Source organism: Macaca mulatta, chromosome 6, assembly GCF_049350105.2.
Source record: "Macaca mulatta isolate MMU2019108-1 chromosome 6, T2T-MMU8v2.0, whole genome shotgun sequence".
NCBI classification, from domain to species: domain Eukaryota; kingdom Metazoa; phylum Chordata; class Mammalia; order Primates; family Cercopithecidae; genus Macaca; species Macaca mulatta.
The window spans coordinates 103,610,639-103,630,876 of record NC_133411.1 but is presented as its reverse complement, the minus strand read 5'-3'; the positions used below and the strand labels follow the sequence as shown (position 1 = coordinate 103,630,876).

Sequence of the window (20,238 nt, the reverse complement as noted above, 5' to 3'; positions counted from 1 at the left end):
TGACCCTGAAGGTTGATATTTGGAAGCACTTACAAAAGCACAAGGAGGTGTGAATAGCAACTGGATTCTGAAAGCAAAACCTCCTGCCTTCAACCTCATTTGCATGCTTTTCTCCCCCAGATTATTGCAACCAAATTAATTCTCTTCACTGCTCCTGGCTCCTTCTCTCAGAGGTGAGGCATTAGGTGAAGATAAGGGAGTGTGAGGAGACGCCCTTTATCGGGGAAGAGAAATGGAGGATGGAAAACAGGGTGGTGATTCAATTACATAGAGCACATTTCCTGTTCTTACAGACTGATGGCTGACAGTTAAAACAGATTAAAGGTTACCTTTTGAAATCACCCCCTCAAAGTCTGGATTTCTATTTGTGAACTGTTAGCGCTGGGTGAAATAAATATCTTAAGACTCTGTTACTTGTTATTTTTTAAAGGAGGAGAGCTTGGTCAAGTAAGTAGATAAATGATTTGAGAAGTCAGTTCTGGCACCTACTAAGACATACCTAAAGCAGAGTCCCCCAGGAAGACTGCTGGAGTAATTTGAAGAGGAGACCAGGAATGCGATTACATACAGTTCTAGTGCATGGGTGACTGAAACCTTAATTACAATGAAGGAGAAATATACTTTGTGAGCATTTGGAGTTGAATCTTCCTCTTGCCCTCTGCCAAGAGGAAAAAGAAAAAAAGTAAAAGTAACGAGAAGAGACAGCAAACACTTTTGTCCACACCTGTCCTAATTTAAATTCCCTCCAGGACCCACTAGACTTAGCTCTGAGAAAAATGCGTATTTAGATCAATTGTCTCACAGGGTCTAAGTAGAAAAGGAGAAGAAAGATACTCAGAGTCCAGTTCCTTCTCCACTTCCTGCATCTTTCATTAAGGAAGAACTTGTTGGCCTCTCAAGATTCACTCTCATGGTATGGCTGTAATAAAAAAATAAAAAAATAATAGATGTTGACATGGATGCGGTGAAAAGGGAACAATTTTACACTGCTGGTGGGAATGTAAACTTGTGCAACCACTACGGAAAACAGTGTGGAGGTTCCTTAAAGAACTAAAAGTAGAACTACCATTTCATCCAGCAATCCCACTACTGGCTATCTACACAGAGGAAAAGAAATCATTATATGAAAAAGATAGTGGCACACGCATGTTTATAGTAGCACAATTTGCAATTGCAAAAATAATGGAACCAACTCAAATGGCCGTCAACGAATGAATGGATAAAGAAAATGTGGCCGGGCGCAGTGGCTCACATCTATAATCCCAGCACTTTGGGAGGTCGAGGCGGGCGGATCACAAGGTCAGGAGATCAAGACCATCCTGACTAACACGGTGAAACCCTATATCCACTAAAAATACAAAAATTAGCCTGGCGTGGTGGCGGGCACCTGTAATCCCAGCTACTTGGGAGGCTGAGGCAGGAGAATGGCGTGAACTCGGGACGTGGAGTTTGCATTGAGCCGAGATTGTGCCACTGCACTCCAGTCTGGGCGAAAGAGTTAGACTCTGTCTCAAAAAAAAAAAAAAAAAAAAAGAAAAAGAAAGAAAATGTGATGTATATATATCATGGAATACTACTCAGCCATTAAAAAAATAAAAACATGAAATAATAGCATTTGCAGCAACCTGGATATAACTGGAGACTATTATTCTAAGTGAAGTAACTCAGGAATGGAAAACTAAACATTATTTGTTCCCACTCATAAGTGGGAGCTAAGCTATGAGGATGCAAAGTCATAAGAATGATATAATGTACTTTGGGGATCAGGTGAAAGGGTGGGAAGAGGGTGAGGGATAAAAGACTACAGATTGGGTTCACTGTACGCTGGTTGGGTGATGGGTGCATCAGAATCTCAGAAATTACCACTACAGAACATAACCGAACATCACCTGCTCCCCCAAAACCTATTGAAATAAAAAAATATTTATTCTATGGGTTGCTGGATTTTGTTTTCTAACTAGATGGAGGTTTCAAGTCAGCAAAAGCCATGTGTCACCCTAGAGCCTTGAAGGTAGTAGGTGTCTGTGTTTGCTGGGTGCTGCAGGATGGTCCTTCAAGGCAGGAAAGAGGTTTCCTTATTCAAGTTGCCTCAGACCATGAGGTGGCCCTCCTTCCCCACTGCTTTCTCTTCATCCTCTGTCTTCAGAGGCACGTCTGATTGTAAAGCAGATTGTCTTCTGGTCCATATGATTTTGGAGCCCTGGAAACATGCCAAGTACTATGCTAGGTGTTGGGGACAGAGAGAGGAAGAAGGCGATGTTTGCCTTCAAGGAGGCTATTATCTAGGAGCAGACCCAGACCCAAACCAAAACAAAGTAACACAAAACAAAAGGCAGACCCAGACAATAAAAAGTAATGCAGAAAAAATAACAGAGCGAGCCCAGAGGAAGGACACTTAGTCCCTACCCTGGGGGGTTTCTTAGAGGAACCATCACTTGAAGAGTCCCTTGGAATTAGCTGGGGAGGTTTAAATTTTTCCACTCACCTCTTTGACAGAAGTGTTTGGAAGTTTCAGCTGGCAGGACTCTTCCTCACCACAGAGGATGCTGGTGGGGCTTCTGGTGATGCTGCACTCACTCACAAGGACAGTGAGTCAGGGCTGAGCTCTTGTTGTGGGGTCCCAAACTTGTCACCTCTCTGGATAACATTTAATTTTGTTTTATATTTTAATCTCTAGAAACTTCAGGTTTTGAAAATTGATGTCTGTCAATTAAAGTGCATTGATTAAACCAACCTAATTTGCTTTCTCAGAGTTTATAAAGAACACATATAACTGCCAATCAAAGCTTTTGACTATTATAGGATACCCAAGGGAGAATGCGGTGCCTTAAGAAATCAACAAAATGTTCTAATTACTGCAGGCAGCCCTTTTGTGCTAGGACGAGATTTGCACAAGCCTGCTCTTGTCTTTCTTGTTTTTGTTTTTGGTATTTTAAAGATACTAAAGAAAGCAACCAGCTCTTTCACGCTGGTCAACTCTAACTTCACTTATCAGGGACTGTGCCTGAATATCAGACAGCCTAGGATAATTTGTGACTTTTTATTCATGAGCGAGAACACTTACTCCATTTAATTAAGTTATTTGGTTGACACCAGTCATTCTCTGTTCTCTTGTTTTCTTTTTCTTTTCTTTTTTGAAGACAGAGTTTCCCTTTGTTGTCTAGGCTGGAGTTCAATAGCGTGATCACAGCTCACCACAGGCTCAAACTCCTGGACTCAAGTGACCCTCCCACTTCAGCCTTCCAAGTAGCTGGGGCTACAGGCATGCACCACCATACCCTGTTGATTTTTAAATTTTCTATAGAGATAAGGTCTTGCTCTGTTGCCTCGGCTGGTCATAAACTCCTGGACTCAAGCAATCCTCCAGCCTTGGCCTCCCAAAGTGCTGGGATTACAAGTGTGAGCCATTCCACTTCTCCACGACGCCTCCAGCTTCTTCATGGAACAGATCCAAACGGCATTCATTGTCTCCAATAAGCTAGGGAATTCAGGAACCTAAAACATCAAGCTAAGAGAAAAACAAGCAAACTTAGGTTCCTGATAATTACCAAGAAACTCATGTCCCTGTCTTGTGACCCTGGAATCTTTTATGAGGTGACTTCCAGGCAGGTAGCTAGCACTCTGATCCCAGGCAGCCTGGTAGCGACCTCTTTCTTCTCCCCCTAGACCAGAACATCTCCGCATCATCCAGGGCTTCAGCTACCCTTTACTCTTCCCAACCCTTGCCTTGGCCAGGCATCTGCTCCCAGGAACTCCTGTCCCCTGTTTCCATGGCCTGGGTCAGAACTCCACTTAGACCTCCTGCAGAAGCCTCAGTAGACTCCCACTTTAACTCACCACCCTTTTCCTTCATCTCAAACCTGTTTCTCCTCCTGCACTGCTTATCTCAGACAGCAGCATACCCTTTCACATGGGGTGTTCAGCTATGATCTGGAGTGCAACGCTTATCTCCCATCTCTCATTGTAAAAGGGCTGCTGCTACATGCCAGGGATTCTCCCTCCTCATTCTCTCTGTTCCTCGCCTCCTGCTGTTTCTTCCCCATAGCACTCTCTCGGTTTGGGCACTTACCATCTTTTGTGGGTATTAGGTAAGGCTGTCTTTGCCTAAATCCTTTCCAATGAATCCAGCCTCCACACCCCTTGCAGGCTTTTCTTTTATTTTTATTTTCTTTATTTTTTTAGAGGCAGGATCTTAATCTGCTGCCCAGGCTGGAGTGCAATGGCATGATCAAACTACTTCCTACCTCAGACTCCTGAGTAGCTGGAGCAGCTGGGACTTATAGGTGTGTGCCATCATTCCTTGCTAATTTTCTTTATTTTTTTTTGTAGAGATAGGGTCTCACTAGATTACCTATCCGGATCTTGAACTCCTGGCCTCAAAGAATCTGCATGCCTCAGCCATCCACAGCTCTGGGATTACAAGTGTAACTTGGCCAGAATTTTCTTTTAAAAACTCAGATCCAATTCTTTGTGGTTGGGCTTAAAACAATAAAAATTTATTCTCACAGTCTAGAGGCTAAAGTCCAAAATTAAGATGTCACCTGGGGATGGGCTGTGGCCTCCCAAAGTGCTGGGATTACAGGAGTGAGCCATTGCACCCGGCCTCAGTGGTTCACACCTGTAATCCCAGCAGTTTGGGAGGCCATGGCAGGTGGATCACTTGAGGTGAGGAGTTGGAGACCAACCTGGCCAACATGGCAAAATCCCATCTCTACTAAAAATACAAAAATTAGCCAGGCGTGGTGATGGTCACCTGTAATCCCAGCTATTTGGGAAGCTGAGGCAAGAGAATGGTTTGAACCCAGGAGGCGGAGGTTGCAGCGAACCAAGACTGCACCACTGCCCTGAGCCTGGACGACAAAGCCAGAGCAAGACCCCGTCTCAAAAAAAGAGATGCCACCTGAGCATACTCCCTCCAAAGGCTCTGGGAGAATCCTTCCTTGCTCTTGTAGCTGCTGGTCGTTGCTGGCAATTGTGGGCCCTCCTTGGTTTGCAGACGCATCCTTCCAATCTCTGCTTCCTCATCACATAGACTTCTCCATGTGCCTATGACTCCATGCGTCTGTGTCACTTCTTAGATGGAGACCAGTGATTGGGTTTAGAGCCTACCCCATCCAGTGTGACCTCATTTTAACTTGAATTTTTTTGTTTGACTTTTTTTCATTGCAGTTTTTTTGTTGTTTGTTCATTTGTTTGTCTGTCTGTTTTTTGAGATGGAGTCTAGCTCTGTTGCCCAGGCTGGAGTGTAGTGGCGCCACCTTGGCTCATTGCAACCTCCGCCTCCCAAGTTCAAGCAACTTTCCTGCCTCAGCCTCTTGAGTAGCTGGGATTCCAGGTGTGCACCACCACACCCAGCTAATTTTTGTATTTTAGTAGAGACAGGGTTTCACTATGTTGGCCAGGCTGGTCTTGAACTCCTGACCTCAGGTAATCCTCCTGCCTTGGCCACCCACAATGCTGGGACTACAGAAGCGAGCCACTGCACCCGCCCTCTTTGCAGTTTAATTTTAAATTTTTTTTTTTTTTTTTTTTTTGAGACGGAGTCTCGCTCTGTCGCCCAGGCTGGAGTGCAGTGGCCTGATCTCAGCTCACTGCAAGCTCCGCCTCCCGGGTTCACGCCATTCTCCTGCCTCAGCCTCCCGAGTAGCTGGGACTACAGGCGCCCGCCACCTCGCCCGGCTAGTTTTTTGTAGTTTTAGTAGAGACGGGGTTTCATTGTGTTCACCAGGATGGTCTCGATCTCCTGACCTCGTGATCCACCCGTCTCGGCCTCCCAAAGTGCTGGGATTAGAGGCTTGAGCCACCGCGCCCGGCCCAATTTTAAAATTTTTAATCATCATGGGTTCATAATACAGTTCTAACTCTATACTTCCCTCCTTCAAAGCTTCTCAAAGCTTCCCGTTTGCCTGACTCATGACAATCAAATTCCTTAGAATGGTATGCAAGGCTCCTCTCAATCTTCCCATCTCCCCTGCCTACTTCTGCAGGCGCTTCTCCTGCTGAGCCTCCAGAACTGCCTCCTCCAGTCACGCAGGACCCTCCCTGCTTTGTTGCCAGCCTAGACTCCTTCAGGCTACCTATGCTCCCAGCTTGCCCCTGCTTGGATTGCCTCCTGCCCCTTCCTCCATCATCCTTCAACATCTAGTTTAGGTGTCCTCTCTTTTGCTGGGCCACTGGGTAGAGTCTCCACTAAAACACATGGCATTGAAATTATTTCTCTGTCTCCTTGGAAAGACTATCAGCACCTCCAAGTCAGGAGGGTTGACTTACATTTCTGTGGCTTTCCTCTGTTGGTTCATAGCGGCTACTCGTTTGTTGAATGACTAACTCAGTAAAAAAATCTAGAAATCCAGTGCTGCTAAATTCCAGAGACTCCATAAGGAGAAGAAGCTGTCGGGCCTTTCCCACCTCACCCACAGGGAGAGCCGCGCAAGCTTGACTGGTAATAATCTTGGTTCGTATGAATCTTATGGGTGTGTATAGTTTGTTTTAGGCATGTGCTTAAACTAAGAAAGAATAAGAAACACATTTAGAAATAATAATACATAGCGATCATTATGTGTTAGAGTACTAATTTCCTTTTTTTTTTTTTTGAGATGGAGTCTCACTCTGTCGCCACGCTGGAGTGCAGTAGTGCAATCTTGGCTCACTGCAATCTCTGCCTCCCGGGTTCAAATGATTCTCAGCCTCTGGAGTAGCTGGGACTACAGGCGCCCACCACCACACCCAGCTAATTGTTTGTATTTTAAGTACAGACAGGGTTTCACCATGTTGGCCAAGATGGTCTCGATCTCTTGACCTCGTGATCCGCCCACCTTGGCCTCCCAAAGTGCTGGGATTAGAGGCATGAGCCACCGCGCCTGACTGAGTACTAATTTATTTACTGTTATTACCTCTATTTCCTCGAGAGCACACAGCTAGTATAAATGGTGGTTTGACCCCAGAGAATCTGGCTCCAGAGTCCACGCTCCTACCTGCTACATGACATGGTCTCTAGTAAAACAATAAAGATAATATCTAACAGATACTGGGCCTTACCATGTGCCAGGGGCTGTTCCTAAGTCTTTATGTGATTAATTTCACAGGGAACCCTGGAGAACTTAGCCTAGCTGTACTTCGCTTTCTCCATCTGTAACACAGAGTAATATGACTTCCAATCTCATTGTTTCTTTTGTGGTGAGGGTTAAATAAGATAATACATGGAAAAATTAGAATTGTGCAGACCTACCTGCTTAAATGAACGTTATTCATGCATCCCAGTAGATAGTCATAGCTTTAGGGGAGTAAAAGTAGAGAGAGAGGACACATCGATGGCTGGTAGGAACTAGGGCCCTGCCCTAGGAGAATCTGGGTTTCGAATGAAAGTCAGACCAGGGCACCTTGGTGGAGGTAAACCCTGAAAGAAATGACTACAACAGAAGTGCTTATCTACTATGTTGCTGGGCAGTGGGGAACCAACCTAAAGTTCCTCCAGAATAACTGCTGTCATCCAAACCTGACTTCTAACCCATTTATTGCTGCCATTTAAAACCTTCAGGCAAGATGTCTGGGTGCGGTGTTTCACACTTGTAATCCCAGCACTTTGGGAGGCTGAGGTGGGCGGATCACCTGAGGTCAGGAGTTCGAGACCAGCCTGGCTAACATGGTGAAACCCCGTCTCTACTAAAAATACAAAAATTAGCCGGGCAATGTGGCACCTGTCTGTAATCTCAGCTACTCAGGAGGCTGAGGCAGGAGAATTGCTTGAACCCGGCGGCGGGAGGTTGCAGTGAGCTGGGATTGCGCCACTGCATTCCAGCCTAGGCAAGAGAGCAAGACTTCATCTCAAAAAAAAAAAAAAAAAAAAAAAAAAAAAAAAAAATTCTTTGGGCAAGGCAGTATGGTGGCTCCTGCCTGTAGTCTCAGCTACTCTGAAGGCTGTGGTGGGAGGATTGCTTGAGGCTAAGAGCTCTAGGCTGCAGTGTGTTGTGATTGTGCCTGTGAACAACCACTACATTCTAGCCTGGACAGCAAAGCCAGATCTCATCTCTAAAAACAATAAAACAAAATAACAAAAATAAATAAAATCTCAGCCTCTCTGAGCCTGCTTCTACTTCTAGAAAATTAGATGCTTAGATTTGGCCATCTTGAAAGTGCCATCCAAGTCAACATTCTCTGATTCCATGACTCTGAAGTCTCTTGCATAGGAAGAGCTTTTTTACCCTGTCTTTCCCTGCTGTTCCAAAGGAAGGCACGTTCCTGACTTTGATACTCTGCGTATTTCTTTCCTCATGGCACCTTTGCTATTTCCCTCTCCACTGGCAAATGTCCTTTGTCTCCAAAATTCTGCATATGAGCTCCTGAACTTAAGAAAACGTTGCTCAAGTGAGATCACTTGGACACAGGAAGGGGAACATCACACACCGGGGCCTATTGTGGGGAGGGGGGTGGGGGGAGGGATAGCATTAGGAGATATACTTCATGTAAATGACAAGTTAATGGGTGCAGCACACCAACATGGCACATGTATACATATGTAACAAACCCGCACGTTGTACACATGTACCCTAGAACTTAAAGTATAATAATAATAATAATAATAAAGAAAATATTGCTCAAATCTACTTTCTCTAACCACCACCCTGTAGCTGCGTCTTCATCTGTCTAATTTATTGAGGCCCATTGGCTCTCTACCTATCACTCAACTGCCTCCTGCCGTATTCCCTCTGTAACGACCTCATATAGCTCTCTCTTCCTAAAGGGGGCAAAGGATAACGAATTTCTCAGCCTACCTAGCAGAGATAGTCTGAATACTTTTGTTTTATTTTATTTTCATTTCTTAAAAGATGGGATCTTGCTCTGTTGCCCAGGCTGAAATGCAGTGATGCAGTCATAGCTCAGTACAGCCTTAAACTCCTGGGTTCAAGTGATCCTCCTGCCTCAGCCTCCTGAGTCGCTGGGATTACAGCTGCATGCCACCACTCCTGTCTAACTTTTAAAAAATATTTTGTAGAGAAGGGATCTCACTGTGTTGCCCAGAGTGGTCTCCAGCTCCTCTTCTCAAGCAATCCTCCTGTCTCAGCCTCCAAAAGCACTAGGATTACAGACATGAAACATTGCACCCTGCCAGTTCTCCCTTTTCAAAGGGAGCAAAAGATAAATAATTCCTTAGCCACAGAGATAGTCTGAGTACTTTTATTTATTTGTATATTTATTTACTTTGAGATGAGTCTCACTCTGTCGCCCAGGCTGGAGAGCAGTGGTATAATCTCGGCTCCCTGCAACCTCCACCTTCCAGGTTCAAGCGATTCTCGTGCCTCAACCTCCCGAGTAGCTGGGACTACAGGTACTCACCACCAAGCCTGGCTAATTTTTATATTTTTAGTAGAGATGAGGTTTCACCATCTTTATCCAGGCTGGTCTTGAACTCCTGAGCTCAACTGATCCAACCACCCTGGCCTCCCACAGTGCTGGGATTATGAATACTTTTAAATTAATAGAAACATAAGGTAATTTTTCTTACTTGCAAATTAATAGGAGCCTAAGAAACTATAAGAAACTAAAAATTTTTTTTCTTTTTTTGAGACAGAGTCTTTGTTCTGGCTCCCAGGCTGGAGTGCAGTGGCACGATCTTGGCTCACTGCAACCTCTGCCTCCCAGGTTCAAGTGATTTTCGTGACTTGGCCTCCTGAGCAGCTGGGATTACAGGCACGTGCCACCACGCCTGGCTAATTTTTGTACCTTTAGTAGAGACGGGGTTTCACCATGTTGGCCAGGCTGGTGTCGAGCTCCTGACCTCAGGTGATTTGCCAGCCTTGGCCTCAGCCTCCTAGAGTGATGGGATTGCAAGCGTGAGCCACTGTGTTCCACTGAAATGAAAAATTTTTTTTTTGTCTTGAGAGATCCAGGGATAGGAAGGGAAGGTATATGGAGGTGTGAAAGATGAAGAGAGAGAAAAACAGGGAAGGGACTGAGGGAAGACACAGGGAGCAGAGACCATTTGAGGCCCCAGGAGGGCCCTGGAGTCCTAAAGTTGGCTTGAAGGAAGCAAGAGAGAAAAAGTCATGGAGAGAAAGAAGGCATTTGTGTGAAGGAACATTGGCCAGATAATGAAAGTCTGAATACCAAGAAGATGAGAAAAGAAGGCCTAGAGTCAGTGTGAAAATTGAAATAAATCGTATTCTCTCAGGCAGCCTAAGAAAGGGAGTCTGCCTGGCTCTTTTGGTGTCTTCAAGCGCAGAGGTGTGTGATGTAGACTTAGGAATTTTTGCGAGTCTATTTTGATCATGAGAAACCTTGCCCCAGGCGGTGCACTGTGGCTCACGCCTGTAATCCCAACACTTTGAGAGGCCGAGGTGGGTGGATCTCTTTGAGATCAAGAGTTCAAGATCAGCCTGGCCAACATGGCAAAACCCGTCAAAAAAAAAAAAAAAAAAAGAAAAAAGAAAAAGAAAGAGAAAGAATAAGAAACCTTATCCTGGTCCTTCTTTTGTTTGCTTCCTTCCGGGACTGAACTGGTTCTTCCTTTTTTTTGTTGCTTAAATGAGAGTTTTGTTTTATTTGGAAGATGCTGTTTTTTATATTTCCTGATTTTATCTCTATTTGTTCTTTTCTTGGGATTAAATAGGTTTAGAATCAGAGGAAACTAGGAAGTGAATGAAAGCAAACAAAAGGAGTTAGCCTTTGAAATGGTTTTCTTATTAGGTCTCCTATGTCATGAAATGGCTCTGTTCAAAAATCACCAAAAAATGCAGTTCTGAAATTTAAATGCCCACCGGTCCTCTGAAAGGCAGCTTGACCTTAGGCTGAAGGAGCCACTGAAGTCATTCATGCAAAAGGGATGGAACTGTTGGGTCTCTCAGAGTAGAAGGCCACTGGGTTATGGGATATGCCCGTGGTGGCAAATATTAATCTGATCCAAGAATGTTTGTGGGATTAGGTTGGCTAAAACAAAACAAAAAGCAACCCAAAACCCCCACCAAATCAAGAGCTTTACCCTCATCCTGCCTTACCAGCCAAATCTGCTTTCTTCCAGAATTTTAGTATCTTCTTTCCTTTCCATCAGGTCGCTCAGAAACGTATTCTATTTTCAGTATTCTGCAACTTGGGGTGAAATATTCTCTAGCTCTTTGAGATATTTCAGCATTTTCTTCTTTCTTTAATAATCATTACAGACTGTGTGACTTAGAATTTCCTGCTTTCTTGGAATGATATTAATGATCTATTTATATGCTTACGTTTTGAAACACTGCAACAAAATAGAGCTCTGCTTATCTTTGTTATTGAAAAAAAAAATACATCCTATCTGCTGGCCCCGGAAGTAAGGAAAACTGTTTTCTCTGGGACAGATGTTAAATCCCCCATTTCCTTGGTTAATCACCTCCTGTGCTGAGTGCTTGAGAGAGACAGGAACTGTCCCTGTGCTGCAGACTTGGGATTGTTGAAGTGAATGGCCTTGGACAGTCTTGAGATTTAAAAAAACAAAGTTTTTAATTTTTAATTTTTGTGAGTACATAGTAGGTGTATATAGTTACGGAATACAGGAGATGCTTTGAGGCAGGCATGCAATGTAAAATAATCACATCATAGCGAATGGGGTGTCCATCCCCTCAAGCATTTATCCTTTGTGTTGCAGACAATCCAATTACACTCTTTAGGTTATTTTAAAATGCAAAGTTATGTTATTATTGATTATAGTCACCCTGTTGCGCTATCAAATAGTAGGTCTTATTCATTGCTTCTAACTATTTTGTTTTTGGACCCGTTAACCATATACACTTTTCCCCACTCCCCTTCCCAGCTTCGGTAACAATCCTACTACATCCATTAATTCAATTGTTTTGATTTTAAGATCCCACAGCCTTCAGTTTTAAAAGCCTTAGAAAACTGCTTTTCACGGAGAACACTCAAATTGTGTGCCAATAGAAGTTATTTCACATTTCTTTCTGAGAGGCTTCTAGCCTTGATTAACAGTTATAAATAATACGTGTACACACTGAAAATAAGAAAATGAATACATTACTTCCTCGAACAATTATACTGTGTAATATGAGAAATATTTGAAAACTGTGGAAAAGGTAGAGCAGGTTAAGGAATATAACAAAGATCCTTTGGAGGCGAAAGTCTAGAAACCACTACGGAAGATGTGTCTTTGTCTCAGAATTGTTACTGCTGACTGTCAGGTACAGACCTCTCTTACCGAACCTGGATCAGGAACTCCTTCCATCAAAGCTGACTCTGGGCTCTGAATGCTGCTGTTGAATGGCCAGTCTTACCAAGATGAAAAGAAGCCATGATACCAGAGACAGGGGAACAGACACACAAAATGACAGGAACAGACAGGAACAGACCACAAAATGACAGCTGTGGTTGCTGGAACAGCAATGTCTGTGAGAGTTGCAGTGAGCCAAGAATAGTCTGAATTATTAGGCATTCTTTTCGGATCAGCTGCATCTTTATCTCTAGTCTGGAGATGTGTAGATTCCCTAGCAGCAAACAAAAGAGGTTATCCAACTCTGGCTTGAGAAATGTGGGGGCTGGCCATTAGTCTTGTGGCAGGCAGAATGTTGAGTTGATGTCATCTGACCTGAAATATGGCCAGTTAGGTTTTTACAAATATTTACTGTATTTCTGTTCATTCCTTTTATTTTCTTTCTCTTTCTCTTTTTTCTTTCTTTCTTTCTTTCTCTTTCTCTCTCCTTCCTTCCTTCCTTCCTTCCTTCCTTCCTTCCTTCCTTCCTTCCTTCCTTCCTTCCTTCCTTCCTTCCTTCCTTCCCCTCATCTCCGCTCTCTTTCTTTCTTCTTTTTCTTTTCTTTTTTTTGAGATGGGGTCTTACTTGTTGCCCAGGCTGAAGTGCACTTTTCAGAGAAAAGAAAGAAAAGCAGATGAATCATTTAAGTTAGAAAGCATGGAAATAAAATGAGAAACATCTGTTTGCTAGTTCAAATGCATAAAATCTACCATTTCCTGTGGCTTTGAATTCACAGCCGAGCTACCATATTTGCTTTGCTTTAGAACTACATTTTCTAAGGGATCCAAATTAGGAAGTGGTTGCTGGAAGACAAACAAACATGAAACGCTACTTTATAAACACCACTCTTCATGAAGTCACCAGGAAACAATGATGCGTTCATTTAAGGCATTCTTTGCATTAGACAAAAAGTCTGAATTTCCTTCATGACCCTTACCATATTAAAAAAATCAGAATCAGAACATACCTTAAGTCAGCTCTGCACATTTAGGTGAGTTTGGATTTTCCTGGCCCACAGGGTTCAATCAAATACCTGAACAAGAGTACATTAACCCTCACAACCACCACAGGAGCCCGATTGTGATCCACAGAGGTTAGTAAAAGGGCACAGGCTACTCTGGGTAAATTAGTCCTCCAGGTTCCATAGAGACAAAACCAGAGGCGGAATGCAATTTCATAGAAGCCAAGTTTAAAATCGTGCTTCACTCTTCACTATTTGCAGTGGGGTGAGGGGTCAGGTTCATTGGCCGTGCTGTATGACCCAGGTCTAGGTAAATGGCATCCTCTAAACTACTTGCTATGGTGTACATATGTTCCCCAAAAATCATGTGCTGGAGACTGAATACCTAACACAACAGTGTTGGGAGGTGGGGCCTAATGGGAGCTGGATTAATGCCAATTATAAGAGCTTGAGGCTGGGTTCCGTGGTTCACGCCTTTAATCCCAGCACTTTGGGAAGCTGGGGAGGGAGGACTGATTGAGCTCAGGAGTTCAAGACCAGCCTGGGCAACATAGTGAGACCTCATCTCTACTAAAAATAAAAAATATTAGCCGGGCATGGTGGTGTGCCCCTGTAATCCCAGCTACTCAGGGGTCTGAGGTGGTAGGATTGCTTAAGCTGTAATCATGCCACTGTACTCAAACTTGGGCAACAAAGTGAGACCCTCTATCTCAAAATAAATAAATAAATATATAAATAAAAATGGCTTAAAGCTGCACATTTGCTCTTTTGCTCTCCCTTGCCCTCTCTTTGCCCTTCCACTATGGGATGACGCAGTAAGAGGACCCTCACTAGGCTGGGCATGGTGGTTCATGCCTGTAATCCCAGCACTTAGGGAGGCTGAGGTAGGAGGATCGCTTGAGCCCAGGAGTTTGAGACCAGCCTGGACAATATGGTGAAACCATGTCTCTACCAGAAACAATCAAAAAGTTAGCCAGGTGTGGTGGCACATGCCTGTAGTCCCAACTACTTGGGAGGCTGAGCGGGGAGGATTGCTTGAGCCTGGGAAGTGAAGGCTTCAGTGAGCCATGAGCGTGCCACTGTACGCTAGCGTGGGTGACAGAATGAAACCATGTCCCCAAATCAAACAAACAAATAAACAACCAGATGCAACTCCTTGATCTTGGACTTCTCAGCCTTTAAAACCATGAGCCAAACAAATATCTGTTCATTATAAATTGCCCAGTCTGTGACATTCTGTTAGAGCAGCATTATATGCACAAAGACACGATACAAAGACTCCTGAATGAGGAACTCTGCACAGAGCCGCTGTTACAGAGGGTTTATGTGCTCAGACAGTCTCCTCTGAAAAAAGAGTCAATCTGAAGTGCAGCTTAAAATCATTTTTTCTATTTCACAAATGTCTTGGAACACAGACACCTAAAGGAACACTGGCTGTTTGAAAAGGTCTGGACTTCCCACGTGACATTTCCTCAAAGATTTTTGGAATTCTTCTTTCAGTAATATCTCGAGAGAATTTATGAATTACACATAAATCAGCCTTAATCACATCTCTCTTGGGACTCAAATGTTATCTCCTGGCTTATTCATTCACTAGCTGTTTCTGACAAGAAAATCTATCCTAAAAGAGGCAAAAATCTGCTATCAATGAGCATATTCATTGGAAGGCATCTCTCTTTCTGAGCTCAGTTACCAAGGAGTTCAAACCATTCTCAGTGAGGAACACATTGCTAGAATAAATGTAGATCTGTTTTCCATATTTGAAGGTGTTCACTACTTTTCTGGAGGCATATGTTTTGTTTTGTTTATTTAGAAACAAGGTCTTGCTCTGTTGCCCAGGCTGTGGTACAGTGGCATATTCACAGCTCACTGCAGCCTCAAATTCCTGGCTTAAGGGATCCTCCTGCCTCAGCCTCCCGAGTAGCTAGGACTACAGGCATGCACCATGACATCTAGCTAATTTTTTTAAATTTTTTGTAGAGATAGGGTCTTGCTATATTGCCCAGGCTGGTCTTGAACTCCTGGTCTCAAGTGATCCTCCTGTCTTGGCCTCCCAAACTGCTGAGATTACAGGTGTGAGCCATCATATGCCTGGCTTCTACTTTAAATAATTATACCATCTTGTAAGATCAGTGACATATAGGCTTGGTTCATATATGGAGTCATCCTTGTCACAAAAAAACAATTCGGAAGTGCTCACCTTAAAACAACGTAGTCTCGAGCAGGATGAGGTGCCATACTGTTTTGGACATACTGGTAAATTTCAGTTTGGCAGTATGTCCAGAATTTCAATCACTTTTGAATCCAACAGGTCTATATCCCAGAGGTGCTGTTCTTTAAGTAGGCGCTTTAAGATTTCCTCTGGCACAGTAGGGACTTCAATGGTTGACCTCCAAAGCCTCAGAGGGGGTCCTTCGCTCACCTGGAAAGAGGATATATTTTTCAGTGCCAAGGCAATCCATACACACCTAGTTTTTGAAGTCAAATTGTTAAACTAACAATTTTAGTCACATATAAACAATATAATCAATATATAAATATTGGGGGTTAATAAATCTATGACTTAAATAGGCTGCTATTCCTAGGCTTTAAGAGCAAGCCAGAAAGTAAACAAAAGCTGTTGTCAACTCTGGTCAAAATTATGACATTTGGGCTGGGTGCTGTGGCTCATTTCTGTAATCCCAGCACTTTGGGAGGCTGAGGCAGGTGGATCATCTGAGGTCAGGAGTTCAAGACCAGCCTGGCCAACATGGTGTAACCCTGTCTCTACTATAAATACAAAAATTAGCCAGGCGTGGTGGCAGGCACCTGTAAGTCCAAGTACTCAGGAGGCTGAGGAAGGAGAATCACTTGAACCTAGGAGGTGGATTTTGCAGTGAGCCGAGATCACACCACTGCACTCCAGCCTGGGTGATAAGAATCACTCCATCTCAAAAAAAAAAATAAAGATGACATTTGTTTTGTTTTTCTGGGACCTGTATCAGGGTGCATGCAATAAAGAAATATCAGTCACTGGCCGGGCGTGGTGGCTCACGCCTATAATCCCAGCACTTTGGGAGGCCAAGGTGGGCAGATCACAAGGTCAGGAGTTCCAGACCAGCCTGGCCAATATGGTGAAACCCCATCTTTTCTACTAAAAATACAAAAATTAGCCAGGCATGGTGGCAGGCGCCTGTAGTCCCAGCTACTTGGGAGGCTGAGGCAGAAGAATTGCTTGAACCCGGGAGGCAGAGGTTGCAGTGAGCCAATATGGTGCCACTGCACTCCAGCCTGGGCAACACAGCGAGACTCCATCTCAAAAAAAAAAAAAATCATTTGCACTCATTTCCAAAGCCTGCAAGGCCACCCAGCCTACTCCCATTGTGTATTTATTTTCAAGACGGTACAGGCGGCATCAACATATACCTCCGACGGACCTATCCTGCTGAGCCTTACAAGATGCCTCTGCCCTCAAGAGGTTTACTAGTCCTAACTGGAATTAATTTCCCCCTAAGGATCTCTGCTCATTAAAGGGCCAAGAGAACACTAACTAAGAACAGAGAAGAGTGCAAAGGGTTTCTGACCAAATTATGGAAAAATCAAAGCGTGTCATAGGATGTTCCACAGCTCAATGCCATTAGCAAAACTCTAGGGAAGTCTAGTGTGATTCTGTAGAGCCAAAGGACTTCATTAGAAATAGTTGAAATCCTCTCCCAAGTGTTACACAGGATGAAAATTACTCTTCCTTTGCCCGGTTTCCACTCTCACCAGGGGCATCTGACTCACCCGGGTGCCCAGCTCTACAAGGCAGGGTGTGGGCTACAGATCCCCAGAGAGATTAGTTAGCAAAAGCATGTTATCTCTGATGGACCCAAGCCTCAACACCTGGACTCAACTAGCTGACAACAGGGTGAAGCCTTACCTTCTTATAGGACAGCTCAGCCTGCTTCGAAGTGGAGTAGCTGACCCAGTCTTTAAACTTCTCTTTGACTTCTTCAACAGGCCATCCACACAGTCCTGGAGGAAGTGTTGGTAGTCAGCTGAGTCATCATTACCCAGGTGCCTGAGTGCCTCCAGAGTGAGGGGCTTCAGCTCTTGTTCAGTATAGGAATTACGACATCAGCTCATTTCCTCAGGAACCTGTGCGGAACATGACAGACAGAAAGGTGGTGAGTCTGCCTGTACTCAGTCTCAATGCCCATCAGTGGAAAAGGCTGGGCAGGAACAGTGGCCTGGTCCTTAAAGCAGTGCAGGCATCTTTCCGCCAGAGGTGGGCTATAATGCTGACCTCACGTGGTACCATGAAGATATGAACAGATCACCTCCATAAATGCATCTGAAATCTTATTCCCATGTAAGGTCTTCTTTGGAAAGTTAGAGTAGGGGGAGTGAATTACATTGATCAAAGCAGGTTTCTCAAATACAGAAGTGGATACAGAAGTTCAATTCCAGATAATTTGTTGCCTTTTTTTTTTTTCTTTTTTTTTTTTTTTTTTGAGGCAGAGTCTCATTCTGTTACCCAGCCTGGAGTGCAATGGCAGAATCTTGGCTCATTGCAACCTCCACCTCCCTGGGCTCAGGTGATCCTCCCATCTCAGCCTCCCAAGTAGCTGAGACCACAGGTGCACACCAACATGCCCAGCTCATTTTTAAATTTTTTTTTGTAGAGGTGAGGTCTCATCATGTTGCCTAGGTTGGTCTTGAACTCCTGAGTTCACGTGATCCACCCGCCTCAGTCTCCCAAAGTGTTAGAATTACAGGCATGAGCCACAGTGCCCGGCTGCTTTTCCTTTCTAAGTAAAGGGACAATTTTATTAAACATGATTAACTCTAGCTGATACATTATAATATATGTAAATAAGACATTCTTGGCTATTTATATCATCTCCAGCTGTGGAAAAGGTCTTCAGGTAAGACATGAACAAGTATCAAGCCTAAGACTTTGTACCTATTCACATTATCCTTAATAAAGGAGCCAACCTTCTCAATTCCTTACCTGGAAAAGCTTCTTGCACTCGGCGATCATATGGGCCAGCCCTTGAGTGGCAGCTAGGTTTTCATTCAAATCTTTCTGATCTGGTTTGCCCAAACTTTGCTTTCTTTGCATTACCCTAGATAGAAGAAATACAGGAGGGGAACAGTTCAAATATTTATATATTTTTCATCCAAGTATTATTCAAGGAAACCCAAAGAAAAGAGAAAAAAAAATTTTCACTGGAACCTGTTTATTGTTAGGTGGATTAAGAGCGTTTTTACTTTGCTCACCAGAGTATCTCAGAGTTTTGTCAACAACACACAAAAAACATTAAAGAGATATGCTTTTGATGAAATCAGGGTGATTAAAACTATTTTATTAAATAGGTTACTACTGGGACCAGGGCAGCTTGGAGGGGCTGTGTTTGCACGGTGGGGGAGCAGCTTCTGAGAAGTGTGGGAAAGGAGTCCCTGGGAGTTGGAGCAAACAGTGTCACCATCTTTACCTGCCTGAATACACAGGCCCCCTCCCACAGGTGAGGGCTAAGTCCATTGTTTCCTTGAGCTTTTGTCTTCATCTTATTTGATCGCTCTCCTCTACTTATCTCTAGTTCTGTATCCCATTGCAGTTGGATTCCCTCAGTCAACTTTAAGAACTATTTAAATGTGGCCGGGCACGGTGGCTCACGCCATAATCCCAGCACTTTGGGAGGCTGAGGCAGGTGGATCATGAGGTCAGGAGCTCAAGACCAGCCTGGCCAACATGGTGAAACTCCATCTCTACTAAAAATACAAAAATTAGCCAGGCATGGTGGCGCATGCCTGTAGTGCCGGCTACTCAGGAGGCTGAGGCAGGAGAATGGCTTGAACTTGGGAGGCAGAGGTTGCAGTGAGCTGAGATTGTGCCACTGCACTCCAGCCTGGGTGACAGAGTGAGACTCTGTCTCAAAAAGAACTATTTAAACATACATTTAAACATTGTACAATTTTCAGAAGCAATCTAACCTTCACTAGCATAACTAGGCCCCAGGCCTCTAGCTAAGAAATACTTTTCAAGCTCCTTTAGAGCTGAGGAAAAGGATCAGTTGGATGGATTTAGTCTGTGGGGGTTAAGTCCAGTGAGACTATTTTCTCATGGACACCAATACACCAGTCTCAGGTATGTCTTTATTAGCAGTGTGAGAATGGACTAATACAGCAGTCTTTCTTCCTTGTTTCAGGAAAGACTCCCATAAAACCACAAATACAGAGAGTCCTAGAAGAATGCAGGCTGCCCCCTCTGTGTACGTACCTCCCATGCAGCCCGTAACTGGGAGAGGAATTCTCTCTCTTCAGGGTGTTGAGAGGGAAGAGGGAAGGCGCTAAGCACATGGCCAGGTTGGTTGGGGTCATCTGGTTTTCTCTTATGGCTGCTGTGACATCGCTCAAGAAATAAAGCAGGGTCTACAGAACCTCCCGGTTCTTGTCAGGCAGCAGCATGATGGCAGCCTTGATGGCCTGCAGGCGCTGGTCCTTGGGCACATCTGCACGACACCAGCACTTTCCCCATCAGCTTGGTGAATTTGCATGGATACTGCAAGGAAATGTCCCAAAGCAAATATCGGCATCAAATACCTCAGCCCAGTACTGAACAAGCACTTGTAGAAAGTGTACTAGAGGTTAATATGGTAAAAGTTATGAATTGCCACTGTCATCACTACCCTCAAGTATTTCCTGCCTCGTGAAGGAGTGAAAAAAATTTTAAACACCCACGATACCCAAACACTCTTAAATCCACCTCAGAGTTCGGCTCTAGAGGATGCCTGTTCTTTTAGTTTACAGAACAGTTTTTTCTTTCTGAAGCATGAGAAAAAAAAAATCCCTAATTTACCAATCTCAGTTATTGAAAACACTATACACTTTTGTTTAGTGTCGATGAAAAATCTTATCTGAAATATGTACAAGAACGTAAGAACGGAGATCTCTCAGCCTTGAGTACAAAATGTTCAGTATCTCTGGAGATTTTCATGAGTTTAACTGATTTCTTCATCCTTGAAATGGGAAAAGTAAGCTGCTAAAATATTCAGTTCTGAACTGAATTGAACTGAAAATGTT

General features: G+C 43.9%; 1 long non-coding RNA gene and 1 pseudogene across 2 annotated transcripts in view; both read right to left on the bottom strand.

The window, feature by feature from the left end:
* Positions 1–848: 848 nt before the first annotated feature.
* On the bottom strand, positions 849–3,385 carry LOC144341469 (uncharacterized). The gene is made up of 3 exons (XR_013418440.1): positions 3,065–3,385; positions 2,486–2,637; positions 849–919 (listed from the first exon to the last, which is right to left on the bottom strand). It is a non-coding gene; the product is annotated as an uncharacterized LOC144341469 (long non-coding RNA).
* A 9,634-nt stretch (positions 3,386–13,019) lies between these two features.
* The window catches only part of LOC704505 (rho GTPase-activating protein 7-like), a 30,903-nt pseudogene continuing 23,684 nt past the window's right edge, over positions 13,020–20,238 (bottom strand). Inside the window, exons 8-12 of the transcript XR_013418439.1 lie at positions 19,436–19,667; positions 18,167–18,281; positions 17,093–17,310; positions 15,393–15,613; positions 13,020–13,372 (exon numbers count right to left, since the gene is read on the bottom strand). The product of XR_013418439.1 is annotated as a rho GTPase-activating protein 7-like (transcript). The remainder of the gene's footprint in view (positions 13,373–15,392; positions 15,614–17,092; positions 17,311–18,166; positions 18,282–19,435; positions 19,668–20,238) is intronic.